The 6,369-nt window shown below is 39.9% G+C and overlaps 1 protein-coding gene across 1 annotated transcript in view; it reads right to left on the minus strand.

Annotated features, from left to right (window-relative positions):
• Positions 1-6,017, minus strand: part of LOC309622452 (uncharacterized protein) — a 665,771-nt gene extending 659,754 nt beyond the window's left edge. The window contains exon 1 of the transcript XR_014240881.1: positions 5,042-6,017. The gene's annotated coding sequence lies outside the window, so the exon portion shown is untranslated. The remainder of the gene's footprint in view (positions 1-5,041) is intronic.
• Positions 6,018-6,369: the final 352 nt, after the last annotated feature.

The following is a 6,369-nucleotide window of genomic DNA, read 5'->3' on the forward strand; positions in this document are numbered from 1 at the left end:
GCTCCATTTGTTTAAATTGAAGATGCTTTGATGCCCTCTTCAAGCATGAATGACATCACTTGATTGTTTGCCTTCAGGCACAAGAGACGTTATTCCATCCCAATGTGTTTCTACCAAAGGGCAAGTCTGTTCCAATAACTTTTTAGGTGGCCAACACAGAGCTTTTCCTTCAGAGCTCTGAGTCACTTGTGTGATCTACACTGATTTGTGTTGACATGTATATAGGGGCCAGCCACTTAGAAAAGTGTATCTTTGTGAACTTTAAAGAGCAATTGAAATGAGCTATGGATTAGTTAGCTGTTGAACCGCTTTGGTAATTGCAAACTTTGATTTTTCAAAAAAGAGTTTAAAAATAAACAGGCAAGGGAAGAAAGGCCTGCTTCTGGACTCTGAGACTGCACTTCAGTGGCCCAGAGTCACACTTGCTTCTCTGGCAACACAGATGGCTTAACTCTGTGTTTCCAGCAAGTTTAGGGTTAGGTTATGCTACAGAAGCCAGGACATTCATAAGCTTATCAGGGATGATGGAAGAAATGTGGAAAAGAAGATGGGTATTTAGTTATTAGTATTCTGGACTAGCAGATATTTCAAAGCCCTCTTTGTTCTTAACTTTTAAATAAAGTCATCTTCAAGCTGTTAATAAGGTAATATTCAAACACATGTGAATGGATATTTAGACCCAAGTGTGTGTGCAGCGTTTTATGTGTGAATACATTTAAAAATTCAACCGATTACATGGGACCTAATTAAACTTATAAACTTTTGCACAGCAAAGGAAGCCATAAACAAAATGAAAAGACAACCAACGGGCTGGGAGAAAATATTTGCAAATGATGCGACTGACAAAGGCTTCATTTCCAAAATATACAAACAGCTTATACAACTCAATAACAAAAAAGCAAACAACTGATTCAAAAAATGGGCAGAAGACCTAAATACACATTTCTCCAAAGAAGACCTACAGATAACCAACAGGCACATGAAAAGATACTCATCATCACTAATTATTAAAGAGTTGCAAATCAAAACTACAATGAGGTACCACCTCACACTGGTCAGAATGGCCATCATTAGAAAGTATACAAGTAACAAACGCTGGAGAGGGTGTGGTGAAAGGAAACCCTCCTACACTGTTTGCAGGAATGTAAATTGGTGCAGCCACTACGGAAAACAGTATGGTGTTTCATCAAAAAACTAAAAATAGCGTTGCCATATGATCCAGCAATCCCACTTCTGGGCATATATGACAAAACTATAATTCAAAAAGATACATGCACCCCAGTGTTCATAGCAGTACTATTTACAATAGCCAAGACATGGAAACAACCTAAATGTCCATGGACAGATGAATGGATCAAGATGATGTGGCATATATAATATATACAATAGAATATTAGTCCTGAAAAAGAATGAAATAATGCCATTTGCAGTAACATGGATGGACCTAGAGATTATTATACTAAGTAAAGTAAGTCAGAAAGAGAAAGACAAATACCATATGATATCACTTACATGTGGAATCTAAAATATAACACAAATGAACTTATCTATGAAGCAGAAACAGACTCACAGACATAGAGAACAGACTTGTGATTGCCAAGGGGGAGGAGGGACAGGGGAGGGTTGGATTGTGAGTTTAGGACTAGCATATGCAAACTATTATATAAAGAAGGGATAAACAACAAGGTCCTATTGTATAGCACAGGGAATTATATTCAATATCCTGTAATAAACCATAATGGAAAGGAAAAAAAATTCAACCTATTGCAAATCTTAATAGATTTGAGGCTGTCAAGAGTCTGACTTTTCAATAATGAACTGTTACAGTAACTCAATTATTATTTTGGTAACTAGCATGATGCTATATATGCTAAATAAAGAACTAAAATTAATCAGTGGTGTCCAAAGTTCAAAAAATGTCTGAATATTAAAACTTGTCTAATAAAAACTCCAAAAATGATTAAATACCTTGGAAACTGTGTAGCTAACAAAAATGAAGTAACTCGTGCTTTTATTCTGTTCCAATTGTCCTGTAGTGAGGCCACTTAAAATGTTGACTAAACTGGTTTCCTAACATGTATTCAAAAGTATTTATTAAATTAATTATTCATTCATTAACTTTACCTTTTAAAGCTTTCACCAACTACTCAAATCAACATAGTTACTTTAACTGAAAATCAGTGGTCTCCGAATGAGCACTTAAACTGGATCTAGAACTAATACAGGATCCTTTTAAATGTCTGAACTTTGTCTCCATCTCAGCTTTGTCAGATACATTTCTAGACCTCTGGAAATCTCTTTTTTTTGCTCTAATTTCTTCTGGTAAATACTTCTTGGGATTTTCTTTCCTATGATTTATACTATAGTCTCAATTCAATTTTAGGTGTTTAGTTTATATATTGTGTATGCAATCCCATAGATGGGATTTCCTGGTCCTTAGGTTTCCTGGTCCTTAGGCAGTCTGTATGTTTTAAATAAGCCAAACGGTAACTTCAAAGAAAAAAATCAAAGGAGCTGTTGTGACGGATATCAGCAAGAAAACATGTGCAACTATAGGCCATGCAAGAAGGAATGGAAAGGTTGGGTTCAGAGGTTAGGAATCAAGGATCCACCAATAACCTATATCCACATTTTACTAATATTTCCTGGATATTTCACTCTGCTTCTTTAGTTATCAATTTATTCTCAGGACTTTATAAAAATGTCTGTGTGCCCATTGTTTATCATAAAACAAAACTGTCCTTCTCCAATGATAAACCCCATTAGGGCAGGAATAGTTCTCTTTAATTTTCTATAAACAACTCACAAAACAGTTCAGTGCCAAAAGCAGGCTTGCTGCCTGTTGGTGACAATGATTCTTTTGTTATACATCTTCTTGCTTCTTCAGAAAATTCTTTCACTTAAAAAGTAGTTCTACAACCTTTGCAATATTGGATTCAGACCCTGCAGGGACCTCACTGTAACTCCTCTCCAAAGTACCCTGGTTTTTGTTTCAAGGAAACACACTGGAGGCCAAAAGACAAAGAGCTTGTTTGAATCAACTTGAAGGGAGCTTCTCACGTGTTGAGTTCACATATGGTTACTGAATGGAGGGAGAAATGTACCCTGCTTGTTTCTGAAGTGTTTGGGTAATTTTGTTTGTGCTGCCATATGGCACCACACCCCTCTGCCCATATTTCAAATCTTTTTTTTTTTTTTAGGGTAGGCATAGTTATAAAAAAAGAGGAGAAATTCAAATTTGGAGGTTTAATTATCATCATACATTGAGGACCCAAGACATCCATACCCCTTTCCCATGTTTTATCACATGGATTCACTTGGGGTGTCTCTTTTTACTGCTGCATCAAATCATTGCTGTTGAGGCTCATACCGAGAATGCGACCTCCTCCAGACAGAAAGTGCGTAATCTTGGGACGATTCCCAGATGTGGGGATTCAAATTGGCAGCTAAATACATGCTATGATTCATTTAAAATAGCATTTTACATTTAAAAAGGAGGAAGAGACCTGTGCAATTATTAGAGATATAACTTTTCAGATATCGCCTCGTAATTTTAATAATGGAACTTAATGGGGTGAAAATCAAAGTCTTGAGAATTTAATGAAATGGATCTATTTAGGACTCAATATTAAACATTTTTTTAAACCGCACATAAAAACATTCTCTTCCAAACACTAGGTCAGTGACACTATTAAACAAATAAATACAACCTTCAAAATGTTGTTTTCTTCCTTGTTAAATGTCAATTGCTTCAAGAAAAAAAAGATCAATGTGCAGAGTTAAAAGACTATCCTATCCCTAATGGGATAGTTTTTCAGGCATAAAAATCTTTATCTCCACCATCACCCATCCCCAAATTATGAAAACCTTCTAGTCTAAGTAATGGTTTTCTGAACAGGCCATACTCTCTATCCCAGCTAGCTGGAAACAGATGTTTGTCCCTTTGGTTTTCTCCTTGCTGTTAAGAGCCCCTTCGGAGGCTAGACAGCACTATCTTTCTTCCCCTACCCCTCACCAAGGAGTTTAAGCAGACCTATGAGGGAACCAGAACCTGAGACCAGGCAACTTTAGCACTTCAAAAACTAGTGGAGGTGGGAGGGAGGGAGACGCAAGAGGGAAGAGATATGGGAACATATGTATATGTATAACTGATTCACTTTGTTATAAAGCAGAAACTAACACACCATTGTAAAGCAATTATACTCCAATAAAGATGTTTAAAAAAAAAAAAAAAAAACTAGTGGAAAGCCAAGCTCAAGGTACCATAAGAGCAACACTTGGAAGTAACAAATTCTTCACCTCCAGAGCTTTTCTGCCAAACCTAGACTTTTCTCAATGTTAGATTGGTTAGAATGTTTTTAAACTAAGAATCATGGACAACCTGTGTGCATAGAAGCAAGGTTGTCAACTTCTGTTTACATTTCAGTCTCTCTGCCAGTTTAAGGTATAGACTGGCAATTTTTGATTTGGAGAGCAGTGAATGATAATGGCATAATTAATATTAATACAGCCATTACATCTCCACAAATCATTCTCATATTTAAATGAACTCTCCATCTCTTCCTCTCTCTGTGCTATTTTTGCATTGATATTATTATAACCTTTAGATCTCTATTTTAATTTCTGAAAGCAATTTACCTCATCAGTTTAATATCAAAGACAAAACTGGAAAACCTCATTTAAATACAATTTTCATATTTTATTTCTTCCAGGATTTCAAACTTTTCCTTTTAACAGGTACCCTACGGCCACATTACTCAACTTTTGAGCAACTGCTCACATACTACCCCCACCTACATATACCCCCAGCTACGCAGGGCTCTCATGAAATTTAGAGATTTCTTCGTAAGAAACAAGTCAGAATAAGAAAGTCAGATGGTGGACCAGATGACCAAAAGGACAATACCAGCTCAAGACAATATATTTCACACACTTCACTTGGAATCCACTAAGCAAAGAGAGGTTGCATGTATTTGTCAGATGCAATATTATACAGCATTTCAGAATGAAACTACAATGAAGGAAAATGATTCAAGCTCACCACTGAAACAAAGCTCTGTATCTGGGCTGAATCTTCTTGAGACTGCACGATGATTCCTTCAATGTGTTGAAATCCTTGCATATGGTTTGTAATTCCTAATGAGAGACACAGCCTAAAAACAGAGGACAATTTGATCTATAAAATTTGGGAACTCATTGAATAGTAGAGTTGAACTTTAACTTTTAAATGAGGAACAAAAGTAAGGAAAAATATTAAGTTCATATCATATATATGGTTCTTTACATTTCTTATTCATTTGCATTAAAGGTCATTCTTCTTTTATATCTAAGTTAAAGGAATGCAATTTTCACTAAAGAATTCAGAACACTTGTAATATAGGGCGAAACTGCCCCAACTTTGAATAAAATCTCTTTCAAAACATAACTAAGGAGCGGGTCTGGGCAAGATGACGGAAGAGTAAGACGTGGAGATCACCTTCCTTCCCACAGATACATTACAAATACATCTACACGTGGAACTGCTCCTACAGAACACCCACTGAATGCTGGCAGAAGACCTCAGACCTCCCAAAAGGCAAGAAACTCCCCACGTACATGGGTAGGGCAAAAGGGAGAAGAAAAAACAGAGACAAAGAATAGGGACGGGACCTGCACCAGTGGGAGGGAGCCGTGAAGGAGGAAAGGTTTCCACACACTAGGAAGCCCCTTCGCGGGCGGAGACTGCGGGTGGCGGAGGGGGGAAGCTTCAGAGCCACGGAGGAGAGCACAGCCACAGGGGTGCGGAGGGCAAAGCGGAGAGATTCCCGCACAGAGGATCGGCGCCGAGCAGCGCTCACCAGCCCGAGAGGCTTGTCTGCTCCCCCGCCGGGGCGGGCGGGGCTGGGAGCTGAGGCTCGGGCTTCGGTCGGATGGCAGGGAGAGGACTGGGGTTGGCGGCGTGAACACAGCCTGAAGGGGGCTAGTGCGCCACAGCTGGCTGGGAGGGAGTCCGGGAAAAAGTCTGCAGCTGCCGAACAGGCAAGAGACTTTTTCTTGCCTCTTTGTTTCCTGGTGCGCAAGGAGAGGGGAAGAGCGCCGCCTCAACGAGCTCCAGAGACGGGCGCGAGCCGCGGCTCTCAGCGCGGACCCCAGAGATGGGCGTGAGACGCTGGGGCTGCTGCTGCCGCCGCCACCAAGAAGCCTGTGTGCGAGCACAGGTCACTCTCCACACCGCCCCTCCCGGGAGCCTGTGCAGCCCGCCACTGCCAGGGTCCCGTGATCCAGGGACAACTTCCCCGGGAGAACACACGGCACACCTCAGGCTGGTGCAACGTCACGCCGGCCTCTGCCGCCGCAGGCTCGCCCCGTCTCCTCCGTAACCCTCCCTCC

Source organism: Balaenoptera borealis, assembly GCF_965194805.1.
Source record: "Balaenoptera borealis genome assembly, chromosome: 2".
Lineage (NCBI taxonomy): Eukaryota > Metazoa > Chordata > Mammalia > Artiodactyla > Balaenopteridae > Balaenoptera > Balaenoptera borealis.